The sequence below is a fragment of the Oncorhynchus masou genome, chromosome 29 (genome assembly GCF_036934945.1).
Source record: "Oncorhynchus masou masou isolate Uvic2021 chromosome 29, UVic_Omas_1.1, whole genome shotgun sequence".
Taxonomy (NCBI): domain Eukaryota; kingdom Metazoa; phylum Chordata; class Actinopteri; order Salmoniformes; family Salmonidae; genus Oncorhynchus; species Oncorhynchus masou.
The window spans coordinates 73,085,521-73,104,332 of NC_088240.1; the positions used below are offsets into that span (position 1 = coordinate 73,085,521).

General features: G+C 44.2%; 1 pseudogene; it reads right to left on the reverse strand.

The window, feature by feature from the left end:
• The window catches only part of LOC135519734 (nephrin-like), an 81,076-nt pseudogene extending 65,640 nt beyond the window's left edge, over window positions 1-15,436 (reverse strand).
• Between the last annotated feature and the right edge of the window lie 3,376 nt (window positions 15,437-18,812).

An 18,812-nucleotide genomic window follows, 5' to 3' on the forward strand; every position in this document is an offset into this window, starting at 1 on the left:
TAGGGATAGGGAGTATATAGGCTAGGGATAGGGAGTATATAGGCTAGGGATAGGGAGTATATAGGCTAGGGATAGGGAGTATATAGGCTAGGGATAGGGAGTATATAGGCTAGGGATAGGCTAGGGATAGGGAGTATATAGGCTAGGATAGGGAGTATATAGGCTAGGGATAGGGATTATATAGGCTAGGGATAGGGAGTATATAGGCTAGGGAGAGGGAGTATATAGGCTAGGGATAGGGAGTTTATAGGCTAGGGATAGGGAGTTTATATATATAGGCTAGGGGATAGGGGTATATAGGCTAGGGATAGGGATTATATAGGCTAGGGATAGGGAGTATATAGGCTAGGGATAGGGAGTATATAGGCTAGGGATAGGGAGTTTATAGGCTAGGGATAGGGAGTATATAGGCTAGGGATAGGGGGTATATAGGCTAGGGATAGGGAGTATATAGGCTAGGGATAGGGAGTATATAGGCTAGGGATAGGGAGTATATAGGCTAGGGATAGGGAGTATATAGGCTAGGGATAGGGAGTATATAGGCTAGGGATAGGGAGTATATAGGCTAGGGATAGGGAGTATATAGGCTAGGGATAGGGAGTATATAGGCTAGGGATAGGGAGTATATAGGCTAAGGATAGGGAGTATATAGGCTAGGGATAGGGAGTATATAGGCTAGGGATAGGGAGTATATAGGCTAGGGATAGGGAGTATATAGGCTAGGGATAGGGAGTATATAGGTTAGGGACGGTGGGTACATACGGAAGCAATATCATTTCAAGTCTACTAGAATATCCTACATTTCTGATGAAAATCTTCAATATGCCTGTACAGTGTAGTTGTAATATACAGCTGCAGCAGCAGGAGAGAGTGATTCCCCTGTTCATCCTTTCCGAGGGAGACTACAGAACTCAGTGTCTGGGGTTTGAGGGAGCAAGGGAACCTTCAAAGATACAAAGGCAACATGGATGTCTCCACTGCAGCCCGTTTTGTAACATTTATGCTCATACATAATGCATGGGACAGCAAGTATCCACTTTATTTTATATACTGAATACTCCTGGGGGGATTCAGCTGCGCTGCTGTAGAGTTGGAGACTTTACACTGAATTCATTTTCCACTTCAGAATATTTGATTTCGTGCTGAAAGGTTCCAACAAGCCTCCAAGTCTCCAGTCACCATTCAATATCAGGTGTATACTTTATTATATATAAAATCCTGTTCATATCAACTTACACACCTGAAAGTGAATGGTGACTGGAGATTGGGAGGCTTATTGGAACCTTTCTACAGTGACTAACTCAAAGGTCACATTTCTTTACGACCAGTACGTATTTTATATTTGACCTTAGGATAGACCCCACTTGGTGCATTTTATGTGCGTTTTATATTCAGTCCATATTTAACCATATACAGTAAACACAGCATACATTATACAGTTCTCACCTACGCCCGTTGTACAGTACATTCATTATGTGCTCAGCCATGCATTAGGAATATACCCTCTGCAGCAGGCATTGTCTGTGGTGTTAATAAGCTCAACACAGCTTCTACAGGTAATAAAGAGAGGGCAGCGGCACGGAGCCCCTCTAGTGTGCTGTGGGGAGGGGGGGAGGCTGGGCCATGTAGTTGGAGGTGGCCCCTTAGACAGTCATTAAATACAGAAACCCAGGGCTGAAAGGTTAATTCCCTTGCATGGAGGGGGTAGATAGGGAAGGAGGCAGGGAGGCGAGGGAGGCCATGGAGGAGCTCACTGCTCACACAAACAGCACTGTCAGCAACATGGCTAACGCAGGAGCCTCTGCAGCTATACAGAAGGAGAGGAGAGAGAGACTGGGCATGACAGTAATGGAGAGAAAAAAGAGTGATGCAGAAGGGAGGGGTAGAGAGAAAATAGTGAGAGGAAGGCAGACAAGAACGATGGAAAGAGGGAAACGAGGGATCGATGGAAAGAGAGAGAGAAATAAGGAGGAAAATGCAAGATAGAAGAGAGAGGAGTAGAAGGAATGACAGGAATGAGAGAGAAACTGAAAGGAGTTTCTATAGGAGAGATGATTGACATGAACAAGTTGTTAAAAAAAGAAAAGGGAACAGGAAGTCTTCAGATGCAAAGCAGGGCAGGCATTCGCTTAGGACCCCCGGCCGCTAGGGGTACCCCAACCCAAAAATATGCATGGGATCTCAGTCGGGGTCTCAACTTACTGTTGAGAGTTAGAATAATAGAATACATAAGGTGGTTGTGCATCAGCAGTTTTTCTCTTGTAATGTCAGTCACTGACATTCGCTCAATTTGCCCATGTCAGCAAAACATATTTTAATTGTTAAGTTAATATAGCCAGCTATCTACACCTTGTAGTAATCATGACCAAATGACTGACCAGGCACGCAAGGCATGTGCCCAGTGGACCTTAAAACTGCAACATTTTCTGTCTGCTCCATGGCAAAATGTGTAGAATTCCATGAAACTAGCTTTAAAAGTACAACTTTTTCTGTCCGTTCCATGGCAAAATTGGTAGAATTCCATTAAATGAGTTTAAAAATGCAACATTTTCTCTCCAACCCATGGCAAAATGTGTAGAATTGCAGGAAATTCACTTGAAAACATTTCTTATCTCTGCCATCAAGAAGGACACCACTAAAATAGTTTACCTGCGAAGTTGGGTGCCCTCAAACCAAATCTTGCTTAGGGCCTCCAGAAATGTAGGGCCGGCCCTGAGGTCAGAAGCAGAGATGGGGTAAATCAATAAGCACTGCAATGAAAAAGGAGGGCAATAAGAGAGAAAGAGAAAGTTGTATGTGTGTGTGTGTGTGTGTGTGCACGCATGTGTGTGTGTTTGCCTGTGTGTGATGTGTGTGTGACAGGGGTGTTATGGTAATAGTTGGATCAGTGACTGTAATGTAACAGATCAGAGCGTGCCACTTGTCACCACCCAACAAAACAAGTTGAATTATGAAATGCACATGGCGGCAGCTAGGGCCAATCGGCTTAGAGCAGAAAGACAGCCCGAGGCAGAGACAGACAGATACAGTATGTTCAACATCCAATATGGGATCTTTACCAATAGCGCTTTCAGCCCTCTAGGTCTTAGGGCAGCCTGTTTAATGAAAAACGACCCCGCGTGACCCTACAGGGTCTCCTAGGGCCCGCCACAGGGGCCTCTGGGCCTCTCCATTCCCTGAGCTAAAGAATTACATCCCAACCCTTTTGGCCTACCACTAATTACAACAGGCTAACCTGCTTCTACTATTTGTTGTTGTGCTGTTGTTGCCCTGCTAAAGATGCTGTAGCTGGCACATCTGTGTGGCGCTACGCTCCGTGTCAGATGGCAAGGTCACAATGCTATCCCTGGTCAATCTGGCTCCCAAGCAGCCACAGGAGATGGAGCTAAAGGTCTTGAGACAGCCTAAATAACCCAGAGAAGAAAGAGGAAGGCAGTGTGATTACATGCCAGACGTCACTACGCCATAGTAGGGGAGAGTGGAGACCTTTTTTACATTCAGCATCACTCCCTCAAGGGAAACATAGTATTCTTTCTAACAAAGGTATTTAAATATATTTCAGGATGTTGTGTATCCCTGGAAATATTCAGAATTCATGTAAAGATTACAGTTTGGAAAACATAGCTTGTCCAAAAAAACGTGCACTCTTGGCACAAGTTGAGTTGAGCCAGCAAAAATTCCTTGCATTACGCCTGGGGAAAAAAACACTTCAATTTGATTAACTTTCCATTGGCTCAACCATTGACTGAACTTACACCATGGCCATTGGCTCAACTTACCCAAGGCAAACATTTTGACTATATTAGCCCACACAGCTACAAGGATGCACTTTCATGCTACGTAGGTTTATGGCCTTATATTGATTCTGATAGAGACCCCAACTGATGTATAGAACAATCTTAAAAGTATCTGCTTTGGTTTAGATACAAGCATCATGAAACCTTGGACCTAACTTACTTACAACCTTTTCAATGTGAATTCTTCCTTCACAGACTCCAATTTTGTGTATGGCTTTCCAGAAACAAGGGTGGCTCAATTTACCCCTTTGGCCTAACTTACCCCACTCTCCCCTACCACATGGATCAGAGCGTAGGCAATCTGGCACAGGTAGTCAGTTAATCTGCAGTAGCAAAGCTTGTTGGATTCTCTTGCTGGATTTGGAGGACATTGAGTTTCGGAATGACGTGCCGGGATCAGGGACTTGAAGCTGTTTTATCTTTCCAAGAGGGTCTGTGTGTGTGTGTGTCTAGGGTTTCCATCCTAATTCCCTTTTGTGACCCAGCCATGTTTGAGTAGGTGGAGGGGCCATGGTTATCTGGGTTAAGAGGGATTTGGAAGAGGGAGAACCCAATCAGACATCCACTGTCTCAAACCCTATATCTCTTCCTGGCCCTCTTCCTACCTCTGTTTCTCTATCTCTATATCTCTTACTGGCCCTCTTCCTACCTCTGTTTCTCTATCTCTATATCTCTTCCTGACCCATCTTCCTATATCTGCCTCTCTATCCCTATATCTCTCCCTGACCCCTGTTCCAATCTCTGTCTCTTTATCCCTACATATCTCCCTGACCCCTCTTCCTCTCCCTTACCCTCTATCTCTGTCTCTCTATCCCTCTCGATATTTTCTGTTCCTGTCCTGTGTTGGTCAGAGTCAGGGGGTTGAAGAGGAGGATGTATGTGTGCGCACACATGTGCGTGCGTGGGTGGCGGTGATGGCTGGGTGGGTGGCGGTGTTGGAAGAATCGAGGGGGGCAACGGGGGAGGTTGAGACATCCAGCTGTGATTGCCAGATTGGGGGAGGATTATTCACCAAATCTGTTCCATTTATCCCAAGCCCCCTAACAAGCTTGTGCATAACAGCTATTAAATACATTGATATTGTGAGTCAGATGCTCGACATCAGCATGTTAAATAACACACCACCTTCCATTTTGGTGGACCAATCAAAAGGAAGGTCAAGTGTTTGTTTGCACTTTGACCCTGTTATGACACCCTGTGTATGAAGCAAGGCTGCATGAATGAACACACCACAGAACGTTACGATGGCAATCTTGGCGAAAGGAGCATGATGCAAAGGTGTGGGGGGAAGTGAGTGAGACTTTGTCAAATAACTTGACTGGAGTTATTTTTATGAAACTCAAGTATCACATAAATAGAACCAACAACATACTAAACAAACAGAATAACTTTAAAATGAGTAGAATAGTATAATGATAATTCAAGCAACACGATACAGATATTAATACTTTGATATTTGACTTTACTTTGTTTTTGAAAGATCTGGCTATTGAGCCTCTTCTGAGACGTTGTGTATGAGGCACTAAACTTTAAACACTTCTATAATGTGCTAGCTCTGGGTCTGGGCTGGGGAGTGCATGACTGTGCTTGTGACATATTTAGAAAATATATATATTTTTCACCTTTATTTAACCTGGTGGTCTAGTTGAGAACAAGTTCTCATTTACAACTGCGACCTGGCCAAGAATCAAGCAAAGCAGTTTGACACATACAACAACACAGTTTTTACACATTGAATAAACAAACATACAGTCAATTAATACAGTAGAGAAATCTGTATACAGTGTGTGCAAATGTGGTAAGATAAGGAAGGTAAGGCAATAAATAGGCCATGGTGGCGAACTAATTACAATATACCAATTAAAACACTGGAGTGATTGATGTGCAGAAGATGAATGAGCAAGTAGAGATACTGGGGTGCAAAGGAGCAAGATAAATAAATAAATACAGAATGGGGATGAGGTAGTTGGATGGGCTATATTACAGATGGGCTATGCACAGTGGCGGCAGGGTAGCCTGGTGGTTAGAGTGTTGGACTAGTAACCGGAAGGTTGCAAGCTCAAACCCCCAAGTTGACAAGGTACAAATCTGTTGTTCTGCCCCTGAACAGACAGTTAACCCACTGTTCATAGGCAGTCATTGAAAATAAGAATTTGTTCTTAACTGACTTGCCTAGTTAGATAAAGATTCAAACAAAAAGTGCAGTGTGCTTGGGCCTCTGCTGTTTTTATTGTATATTAATGATTTGAAAGATGCTGCTTGTTCTTGCCCTCTTTTTCTTTATGCGGATGACTCTACACTTCTGGTGTCTCACAGAAGTAAAACTATGTTGGAGAGCATACTTAGCACAGAGCTTACTAACATTAGCAAATGGCTCGGAGATAATAAGCTATCTCTGCACTTAGGGAAAACTGAAGCAATTATTTTTGGATCCAGACCTAAATTGTGTAGGTTGTCTGAAATCAGAGTGGAGTTAGGGGGTGAGGTGCTGACTACTAAAACCTCTGTTAGCTACTTGGCATGTATCCTTGATGGAAGCTTGGGAGGTGTGAGCATGGCCAATAAGGTGCTAGGGAAGGTTAATGCCAGGACTACGTTTTTGGCTAGAAAGTCCAAGTTGCTTGATAAGGACTCCATGAAGGTGCTAGCTACTGCCCTCATGTAATGCCATTTTGACTACGCTAGTACTTCCTGGTTTGGGGGCTTATCTAAATTTATGAAGGGGAAGCTCCAGATAGCCCAGAATAAGTTGATCAGGGTAGCATTGAAGGTGAGTCCACATACTCACATAGGCAGGATCTGCTTTCAGGAACTAAACTGGCTGCCTGTTGAGACTAGGGTGTCCCAGATTAGACTAGGTCTGGTTTACAGGAGTATTTATGGTTCTGCCTGTTGAGACTAGGGTGTCCCAGATTAGACTAGGTCTGGTTTACAGGAGTATTTATGGTTCTGCTTGTTGAGACTAGGGTGTCCCAGATTAGACTAGGTCTGATTTACAGGAGTATTTATGGTCCTGCCTGTTGAGGCTAGGGTGTCCCAGATTAGACTGGGTCTGGTTTACAGGAGTATTTATGGTTCTGCCTGTTGAGACTAGGGTGTCCCAGATTAGACTGGGTTTGGTTTACAGGAGTATTTATGGTTCTGCCTGTTGAGACTAGGGTGTCCCAGATTAGACTGGGTCTGGTTTACAGGAGTATTTATGGTTCTGCCTGTTGAGACTAGGGTGTCCCAGATTAGACTGGGTCTGGTTTACAGGAGTATTTATGGTTCTGCCTGTTGAGACTAGGGTGTCCCAGATTAGACTAGGTCTGGTTTACAGGAGTATTTATGGTTCTGCCTGTTGAGACTAGGGTGTCCCAGATTAGACTAGGTCTGGTTTACAGGAGTATTTATGGTCCTGCCTGTTGAGACTAGGGTGTCCCAGATTAGACTAGGTCTGGTTTACAGGATTATTTATGGTTCTGCCTGTTGAGGCTAGGGTGTCCCAGATTAGACTAGGTCTGGTTTACAGGAGTATTTATGGTCCTGCCTGTTGAGACTAGGGTGTCCCAGATTAGACTAGGTCTGGTTTACAGGAGTATTTATGGTTCTGCCTGTTGAGACTAGGGTGTCCCAGATTAGACTAGGTCTGGTTTACAGGAGTATTTATGGTCCTGCCTGTTGAGACTAGGGTGTCCCAGATTAGACTAGGTCTGGTTTACAGGAGTATTTATGGTTCTGCCTGTTGAGACTAGGGTGTCCCAGATTAGACTAGGTCTGGTTTACAGGATTATTTATGGTCCTGCCTGTTGAGACTAGGGTGGCCCAGATTAGACTAGGTCTGGTTTACAAGAGTATTTATGGTTCTGCCTGTTGAGACTAGGGTGTCCCAGATTAGACTAGGTCTGGTTTACAGGAGTATTTATGGTTCTGCCTGTTGAGACTAGGGTGTCCCAGATTAGACTAGGTCTGGTTTACAGGAGTATTTATGGTTCTGCCTGTTGAGACTAGGGTGGCCCAGATTAGACTAGGTCTGGTTTACAGGAGTATTTATGGTTCTGCCTGTTGAGACTAGGGTGTCCCAGATTAGACTAGGTCTGGTTTACAGGAGTATTTATGGTTCTGCCTGTTGAGACTAGGGTGTCCCAGATTAGACTAGGTCTGGTTTACAGGAGTATTTATGGTTCTGCCTGTTGAGACTAGGGTGGCCCAGATTAGACTAGGTCTGGTTTACAGGAGTATTTATGGTTCTGCCTGTTGAGGCTAGGGTGTCCCAGATTAGACTAGGTCTGGTTTACAGGAGTATTTATGGTTCTGCCTGTTGAGACTAGGGTGTCCCAGATTAGACTAGGTCTGGTTTACAGGAGTATTTATGGTTCTGCCTGTTGAGGCTAGGGTGTCCCAGATTAGACTAGGTCTGGTTTACAGGAGTATTTATGGTTCTGCCTGTTGAGACTAGGGTGTCCCAGATTAGACTAGGTCTGGTTTACAGGAGTATTTATGGTCCTTCCTGTTGAGACTAGGGTGTCCCAGATTAGACTAGGTCTGGTTTACAGGAGTATTTATGGTTCTGCCTGTTGAGACTAGGGTGTCCCAGATTAGACTAGGTCTGGTTTACAGGATTATTTATGGTCCTGCCTGTTGAGACTAGGGTGTCCCAGATTAGACTAGGTCTGGTTTACAGGAGTATTTATGGTTCTGCCTGTTGAGACTAGGGTGTCCCAGATTAGACTAGGTCTGGTTTACAGGAGTATTTATGGTTCTGCCTGTTGAGGCTAGGGTGTCCCAGATTAGACTAGGTCTGGTTTACAGGAGTATTTATGGTTCTGCCTGTTGAGACTAGGGTGTCCCAGATTAGACTAGGTCTGGTTTACAGGAGTATTTATGGTCCTGCCTGTTGAGACTAGGGTGTCCCAGATTAGACTAGGTTTGGTTTACAGGAGTATTTATGGTCCTGCGTCCAGATATTTAAGTGATTACTTTCCTGTGATTACACAATCGCAGCACCAGATCAGGTGTTGCTGATGTGTGCTTATACAGGTTCAGGAGTAATGCTGGGAAAGGTACTTTCTTGTATACTGTAGCCTCAGAATGGAATGAGTTGCCTCTGCCTATAAAAACAACGTCCTCTCTGGACAGCTTTAAACATAAAGTAAAAATATGTTTAATGTCTGAATAACCCCTATGATGTCACTGGAATGATGAGATAGATGTTCTTCTGTTTTTGTTTTATTATTTCACTGCCATACTGTGTTCGATCTTGTCTAGCCATCTTGTCTCAAGAGGACCACAATGGAAATAAGTCCCAGACTTTATGGTGTGTTGTCCTCCATGGTTTTATTCATGTGCATGTATGGCTTTTAAGTTTTATGTGTGCTTGTTTTTTAAAATGGTCGAATTAATAAACTAAACTAAAAGACATATGACTTGACAAATGACAAATATCCCTTTGGGGACAATACCGTATGTCTTATTTTATAAATAAACAAAGAACATTACAAGTATAACGCTAATTCAATTCAAGTGATATATGATACTAGTGGTGCATATGATCAGGCCAGAGTCTCAGAACAAGCTAGCTAAGCTACGCTGCAGTGCTTCTTAGAGGAAGTATGGTAGTAGATTCCTTTGTGATGTGACGATGTTAGAGGCTGGCTGGGGATCACCACCACAATATTATTAGGTCACTTTTAATAAGACTCTCTTCAGCTGAGTGAAATGTATGGAAAGAAAAGTGCTGACACCTCCCTCTTTCCCCCCCTCTCTCACTATCTTTCTCATCCAATTCCGAGTGCTTACTCTACGCCAGTGATTTTCAGGCAGCGCCGTCGGTCCATGGCCCACAAACTTTAACGCTCGCTGTCTCTGCCGCTCCATCTATCACCACGCAGGGGTTTGATGGGGGGAAGATTGAAGGAAGGGAGGGATGGAGGTAGGGAAGGGGGATCATATTTAAATTTGAGGTCAGAGAAGACGATGTGTTTTGCCCAGCCTTGTGTATACCATTCTTTATTTAGTGGCCCGTCAGCTGCGGCCCGTCTCAGACACATGAATATCTACATCTTCACAGGCCAGGAAATAACCCACCCAGATAGACAGAGACAGACACGATCCAGGGTCTGACAGGCCAGGCAATAACCCACCCAGATAGACAGAGAGAGACATGATCAGGGTTTGACAGGCCAGGCAATTACCCACGAAGATAGACAGAGATAGACATGATCAGGGTTTGACAGGCCAGGCAATAACCCACCCAGATAGACATGATCAGGGTTTGACAGGCCAGGCAATAACCCTCCCAGATAGACAGAGATAGACATGATCAGGGTTTGACAGGCCAGGCAATAACCCAACCAGATAGACAGAGATAGACATGATCAGGGTTTGACAGGCCAGGCAATAACCCAACCAGATAGACAGAGATAGACATGATCAGGGTTTGACAGGCCAGGCAATAACCCACCCAGATAGACAGCGACAGACACGATCCAGGGTCTGACAGGCATGGAACTTGACATGGCCACACAATCTGGGTTGCTCTCAGAGTGTCACTGATAAAACAGAGGGATTAGGAAATGGATGGATGCAACGGAGTTAAATCCAGGAAAGCTAAAAATGGGGAGGATAACAAAGCACGGTCAGAAACGTTGTCGAATGAATCCAAAAAAGCGATTAAGAGGTAAAATGGCGCTTTAATAACATAAGCTGTATGGCCTATCATCTCTGTTCCGCTGGCCACACGCGTGCACAAACACACACGCGCCTGTGCACCCACACCTACCTCAGCCAACAGATGGGTTTTGGGTCGGCTGAGGTGGAGCTTGCCATCCTCCCCATCCCTCCATCCCTTTTTCAGAAATCCATTTTAATTAACATATCAGAGATCCAAACGAGGTTAAACCCTTCTCCTGCTCTCTCTAATCTCCTCCAGTTAAAACTGACCAGGCATGGAGCCCACATAATCAGCCCGGCCGATGGCACCACAGGGCCTCATGCATCTATACCTGTCCTACTGCACACTGCCAACTTAATACCCTGGACTTTACATTGCCTTACATCTCTACTATAGCTGGTATATCGGTGCATATATAGAGGACATATCCTAATGTAAAAACAAGCCGCTTCAAGTGGATATCAAGTCCCTTGACACTGGTATTGAGAACAGTGCTGTGGTGTATTTTTTAATGATCTGTCCAATATGTTTTGAGTATAGCTGAACGAATAGACTAGTAAACTCCCGTTCTTGGTGATTATAGTGCCAGTGTTGGTCCCAGTTACAGCTGCATGACTTATATTCTCCTCAGCAGCAGCTGTCGGCTATTGGATCTATGATGGGACCCTGGTGGTTCACCTCACCCCGAACCCTGAGACCTTCTCCCTCTTTCCCTCTCTCCTTTTATTCCTCTCTCCCTGCATCAATTCACTCCAACCCCAATGCTCACTCCCTCCTTTCCTCTCTCCCTTTCTAACTCTATCACTTCACCACCCTAGAAACACATTCTCTCCTTCCCTGTCTCCCTCATTCCCTCTCTCACTCCATCACCCCCACCCCATCAAAAATACAATTATCTCTTTCCCCCATGGCCTCACTGAACTGTTAAAACATACTCCTTCCTTTCTTCCCTCCTTCTCTCTGTCATCAGCGAGGTGTCTGAGAGGTGACTGTCACCCCTCCGCCTGCCGTACTGGGCTCAGCTCTCAGCCTCACAGAGTCCTGCCAGGGAAAGTTGAGCTGCCTAATAGATGGAGCCTATTGTCTGGGGAGGAGAGTGAGACAGGGTGCAGTGCCGTGGTTTGCGCATAGAATAGAGGGTCTGGCTGGAGTAGAGGAGGAGAGGGTGGGGGGGTGTGTAGGGGGGTTAACACATGATGATTCAAATCTGTTGGTCCTGACAGCATTTCAGGAGGAGTGCTTGGTTAATAGTATCCTGGAATGTTCCTCTCCTGGAGTTTTAATGAACCCTGAGCCAAAAGGCCTAATGAAGCGTGCTCCTTTTGCCAAAACACATCCCTCAACCTGACCCCCCTGACCCCCCGCCCCTCCCACGCCTCTGGTGGGGGCGTCTCCATGTCCCCGCCGAAAAAGTTGTCAGAGTTAGTTATAGAGTGAGGGCCAGCAGTTAAGACAATAGAATGCGGGAGCATGTGCCTGCATATGTTTTCAAGATGGGGGTGGCTACTGTCTGCCTTTCTTTTTCGATTTTGTTTTGTTTTGCATATTTCTTTGTTTCTTTGTGGTCCCTGACAGAAAGGGGCGGTTGGAAAAAGCTGGGGTTCTTCATCCTTTTTAACCAATTACTCCCCCTTCCAGGACACACACAGAGACTCTCCTTAGTTGGTCCTTATTACGGTTTAAGTGTCCTTTGAACAACCGAGGACTTCATTATTTGTTAACTTAAGCCTTAACCAGACAAAGAGACTGGAGTGAGTGTGTGTGTGTGTGTGTGTGTGTGTGTGTGTGTGTGTGTGTGTGTGTGTGTGTGTGTGTGTGTGTGTGTGTGTGTGTGTGTGTGTGTGTGTGTGTGTGTGTGTGTGTGTGTGTGTGTGTGTGTGTGTGTGTGTGTGAATGTGTGAGTTAAGGATTAATAAAGTGCCAGGCTACTAATGAAGCATCCTTTGTTTACGTTCTACAGCAGTGGTATAAACTCAGTGGGCTCAATACGGTGTGGTATGCCAGGTCGCTATGCTCTCATTTAAATAAGAAGAAACAAAGCCATGAAGAGAGAGGGGGCCATTCACTTCAAAAGAGATTCTTGCTTAATTGCAAAACTGTGAGAAAACAAACTCCCTCGGAAGAGAGAAAAAAAACAAGGATTAAAGTTGCATCATCGAGTACAGACAGTCTATAGAACGATGCAGTTGCTTTGATCCTATCGGAGGTAACGGACATATTTTACACTGGACAGATGCTGGTGATGCTGTGGCATTTCACTGACCTGACATTCTGAACATTCTACCTACTCATTTTCCCTCTCGTTCTTTCATCATTATTTGACTGCGTTGGTATTCATCTGATTGTTTGCATGGTACTTCTTCATTCACAGAAGGTTCATTTTAAGTTCAACTGTACCAATTAATGTTGTCCTGTTGTAAATTTTACCAGTCGCTAATGCATTTGAAGAAGTGAATAACTGTGTTTGATTTGGAGACAGAGGGGACATCCTAAAACATATCCTGACATCTTAACCTTTCCTCCTAATCATCTGCATTTTACACACTTCAAAAATGGAAAAGTGACCAGTATGTAGGAGGTTAATCTGTAAAACTGGAGCACCACACAGCCAGGTGACTTTCTCTATTTGCCTTCCTGAAGTGCAGTTCCAACAACAGGCAGAGAGCAGTGTCTTTAAACCAAAGAGGTTAACGGGCACTGGGCTGGAAAGGTTCACTCCTGAAGCAAAACATATAGAGAAACAAACTGAGTATGGATGATCGCCATTTTTTAATTAAATGGGAAGTTACTGAAAAAAATTATAATGAGAATCAGGCTCTTTTAAGAAACAGGGTGAACAACCTGAATGGGCAATCACTGTGGTTCCGGCGGTGAGCATTCCTGAACCCAGCGGTCTAATGGTGCAATTCATTACAGGCCTTATTAGAATAAGCGCAGACTTTATGATATAATAATAAACAGACAGCTACGGTGGCACACAAATCCACGCACACACATCCTCGGCAGAGAAATACAGACACACACGTAGAAATAAAGCAATCAAGTTTATTTAAATGAGTGCGTGGGCTGCATAAACAGTGCAAACAGGGAGAACATTAAGGGCAGAACGTGCCTGTGCATTCCTGATCTGACAGAGTTGGGGGGGTTGGTGCAAGTGGGTTGCGAGGGAGAGGTGTTTGTGTGTGTGTTGAAGCAGCTGTGACCATTAGTGCTGGAGGATGCATACTCACCTACTCGCACACCCACACGCATAGACATACAGTACCAGTCAAAAGTTTGGACACACCTCAAGGGTTTTTCTTTATTTTTACTATTTTCTACATTGTTGAATTATAGTGAAGACATCAGAACTATGAAATAACACATGTGGAATCATGTAGTCACCAAACAGTTGTTACATGTATTTATATTTGAGATTCTTCAATGTAGCCACCCTTTGCCTTGATGACAGCTTTGCACACTCTTGGCATTCTCTCAACCAGCTTCATTAGGTTGTAACCTGGAATGCATTTCAATTAACATGTGTTCCTTGTTAAAAGTTCATTTGTGGAATTTCATTCCTTCTTAATGCATTTGAGCCAATCAGTTGTGTTGTGACTAGGTATGGGTGGTATACAGGAGATAGCCCTAGTCCATACGTCAGGAACAACTCAAATAAGCAAAGAGAAATGACAGTCCATCATTACTTTAAGATAAGAAGATCAATCAATCTGGAAAATATTTGCAGTCGCAAAATCCATCAAGCGCTATGATGAAACTTGCTCTCATGAGAAACGCCACAGCAAAGGAAGACCCAGAGTTACCACTGATGCAAATGATAAGTTCATAAGAGTTAACTACACCTCAGATAAATGATTCACTGAGTTCAAGTAACAGACACACATCAACTGTTCAGAGGAGACTATGTGAATCAGGCCTTCATGGTCAAATTGCTGCAAATAAACCACTACTAAAGGACACCAATAAGAAGAAGAGTCTTGCTTGGGTTAAGAAACACGATCAATGGACATTAGACAGGTGGAAATCTGTCCTTTGGTCTGATGAGTTCAAATTTGAGATTTTTGGTTCCAACCGCCATTTCTTTGTGAGACGCAAAGTAGGTGAAAGGATGATCTCCACATATGTGTTTCCCACTGTGAAGCATGGAGGAGGTGGTGTGATGGTGTGGGGGTGCTTTGCTGGAGACTCTGTCTGAGACTTATTTAGAATTCAAGGCACACTTAACCAGCATGGACACCGCAGCGATACGCCATCCCATCTGGTTTCCGCTTAGTGAGACTATCATTAGTTTTTCAACAGGAAAATGACCCAACACACCTCCAGGCTGTGTAAGGGCTATTTGACCAAGAAGGAGAGTGATGGAGTGCTGCATCAGATGACCTGGCCTCCACAATTGTCACGTTCGTCGTATGAATCGGACCAAGGCGCAGCGTTGTATGCGTACATTCTTTATTATTATAAGAATGAACACTGAACAAACTAACCAAAATAACAAAACGACACGTGAAGCTATACAAATGTGTGCTGACAGGCAACTACACATAGACAAGAACCCATGAACACAAAAGGGAAATTACCTTAATATGATCCCCAATCAGAGACGACAATAAACAGCTGCCTTTGATTGGGAACCATATCAGGCCACCATAGACATCCAAATTACCTAGACCTACAAAACCCCTAGACATACAAAAACCCTAGACAATTCAAAAACTAGCATACCCACCCTCGTCACACCCTGACCTAACCAAAATATAAAGAAAACAGAGATATCTAAGGTCAGAGCATGACAGTAACCCCCCCCCCCCCCCCCCAAAGGTGCGGACTCCCTGCCGCAAACCTGAACCTATAGGGGGGGGGTCCTGGTGGGCATCTACCTTCGGTGGTGGCTCCTTTCTGGACACAGTCTCCCCTCCTTACGCTGATCCTTACGCCTTTGTGGAACCAGACGGCTGATTATCGCCGGAGGCTCTGGACTGCGGATCATCGCCGGAGGCCCCGGACTAGGAACTGTCGCTGGAGACCCCGGACTGGGGACCTTCGCTGGAGACCCCGGACTGTGGACCGTCAGTGGAGGTTCCGGACTGTGGACCGTCGGTGGAGGTTCCGGACTGTGGCCCGTGGTTGGTAGTTCCGGATTGTGGCCCGTCGGTGGAGGTTCCGGACTGTGGACCGTCGGTGGAGGTTCCTGACTGTGGCCCATCGTTGGAGGTTCCAGACTGTGGACCGTCGGTGGAGGTTCCGGACTGTGGCCCGTCGCTGGAGGTTCTGGACTGTGGCTCGTCGGTGGAGGTTCCAGACTGTGGCCCATCATTGGAGGTTCCGGACTGTGGCCCGTCATTGGAGGTTCCGGACTGTGGCCCGTTATTGGAGGTTCCGGACCGTGAAACATCGGCGGAAGCTCTAGACTGGGAACTGTCGCCGGAAGCTCTGGACTGCGAAATGTCGCCAGAAGCAAACAGAGATATCTAAGGTCGGAGCGTGAGAACAATCACCCAACCTCAAACCAATTGAGATGGTTTGGGATGGGTTGGACCGCCCGAGTGAAGGAAAAGCAACCAACAAGTGCTCAGCATATATGAGAATTCCTTCACGACTGTTGGAAAAGCATTCCTCATGAATCTGGTTGAGAGAATGCCAAGAGTACAAAGCTGTCATCAAGGCAAAGGGTGGCTAATTTGAAGAATCTAAAATAGAAAATGTGTGGCACTAATTTCGGAACCTTGATGTCATTTTTCAAAACTCTCGACACAAAACTCACAAACAATGATCAAAATGCACATTTTTCAAAACTAACACTTTTTCCAATTGCTTGGATACAATACACATAAAGCTAAGATCATTTGTTCATTGAACTAAAATCACCTGTTCAAAATGACAACACTTAACATTAAAGTATTACCATTTCAAAATGCAATTCACACATTACATCTTAGATGACTGTCTATTCATGTCATTACAATAATCTAACTATCAATTGATCCAACTGCTCAAAATGATAAGTAACTGTTGCATTACTCTTAATGCATAGTTTTATGGAAACTGACAAACAATATTCCATGTTAAGATCACAAAAGTTTCAGCATAACAAGATCCATTGACACCAATTACAGTGGAACATGAACCAATTGGACTACATTATCTATGGGTGTAATATTTGATCATCATTCTTTATCAGACACTGTCTCTTTGGTTCCATGTACCACTTTTCTAGACCATGTTTTTAGATTTGACATTACTGTACACTTTATTAGGTACACCTATCTAGTACTGGGTAGGACCCCCTTTTGCCTCCACAGCAACCTGAATTATTCACGGTGTTGTACATTAAGAGATGCCCTTCTGCACACCACTGTTTTAAACGGCTGTTATTTGAGCATTTGTGACCTTTCTGTTAGTGTGAATGAGTCTGGATATTCTCGTCTGACCTCGCTCATTAGCAAGGTGTTTTGGCACAAAACAATCCCAGGAGGGCAGCTGTTTCTGAGATAATGGAACCAACATGTGCGGCACCAACAATCATACCACAGTCAAAGTTGCTTAGATTACACATCTTGGTCAAACAACAACTAAAGTTCTCTACTCTATATACTCTATATATTGAGTGGCAGGCAGCCACATGATTCGCTGTTCGAAGGAGTAGGCTATTTGCGTTACCGCGCAGGTGTACCTAATAAAGTGGCTGGTGAGTGTATGTATGCAGGCCCTTGTAATTGTTTTTCCAATACTGCCAACTCGTTACTGATGATTGATTTCACATTGTGAAACGAGTATATAGTGAAATGAGTGGAATCCACCTACAACAACATAGCGATAACATGGAGCTGGCAGGTGATCTAGGTCACAATAGAGGTCAAGCAGTGGGAGGAGGAAGACGAGGAAGACATGGTGATCAAAGGAATGGCAGGGGACAAGCACATCTTCTGAGAGGCCATCTCCAGGCCATGGATGACGCATGCAATGACATCACGCAGACCAGTGTCAGGCCTGGATTCGCCGTGCCTGAAGATTCTTCCCAAGATGTTTGGCTCATGAAAACATCCGTTGTGATGTGGATGAGAACCTATGGCCAAATCCACAAGACAGAGTTGAGGGAAATATAGAAGTACAGTAATCAATCCTTTGTTTTGCTTTTTACAGTAAGCCAGGTGAGGAACACTGCAGTTGATGTTTTACTGTAGTTTGCTTCTTTTTTGTAGATAATAATTTTTGCTTTGATTCAAATAAATATATGTTGTGATTTTATTGTATTTCATCAATCAATTTCAGATTTTGTTCAATGATTCCACTATGTCTGTAGTATTCACTCTACTAGTCCTTTGACAGTGATGCATTTACGTGTAGTGCCATAATGAAACACGTATCACATATTTTGTAATACAATATTTAATGATTGTACAAACAACTACACAGTGAAGCTATCGGGATCTTGTGTGTGGGTGATCTAAATTAATGTTCCTATGGTATTTCATGATAAATGAGTTGTGCCAAAGTAATTGTAAACAACTGTAACACATTTTTGGTTACTACATGATTCCATATGTGTAATGGGGTGCGTGCTGGTGGCAGGGAAGTCAGTCGCAGGAGAACGAAATTGGTATACACGGAGTTATTTAATAAATGCTAACAAACTATGAAAACCAACACACAAAATAAAGAAAGTGGGTGAAAACCCGTAGCACAAAATATACAACATGTAATTAGGGAGTTGAAAACAGGTGAGTGTGAAAACAAGACAAAAGGAACATGAAAAATGGATCAGTGATGGCTAGAAGGCCGGTGATGTCGACCGCCGAACACTGCTCGAAGAAGGAGAGGAACCGACTCCGGCAGAAGTCGTGACAATATGTGTTATTTCATAGTTTTGATGTCTTCACTATTATTCTACAATTTCAGAAAATAGTACAAATAAATAAAAACCCTTGAATGAGTAGGTGTGTACAAACTTTTGACTGGTACTGTACACTCGCAGGCACACACACATACACATACACACACACACATTCCTGTAGGCCTAGACCTACACCCTCCAGCACAAGTAGCTAAGTTTCAAATACAGTCTACTCTCTCACAAACAGACAGGCAGTCAGAGAGAGAGGGAGAGAGGAGGGGGACAGAGGTGGGGGTAAAGTAAGTAGGTGCTGTAAGATTTGTGTCAGCATGTGAGGAAATGAGGCTGGAGGGGGGCCTGAACGCTACCAGCCGACATTCCTCTGCAATCCAGAAACAAATTGATTATAGGACCCAGAGTGTCAGTGTGTGTACTTGTGTGTGTGTGTATTTGTGTGTATTTGTGTGCATGAATATGTGCCAGATGGATTGCACTTCGATTAGTGTGAATGGGATAGCTGTGTTGTTCATCT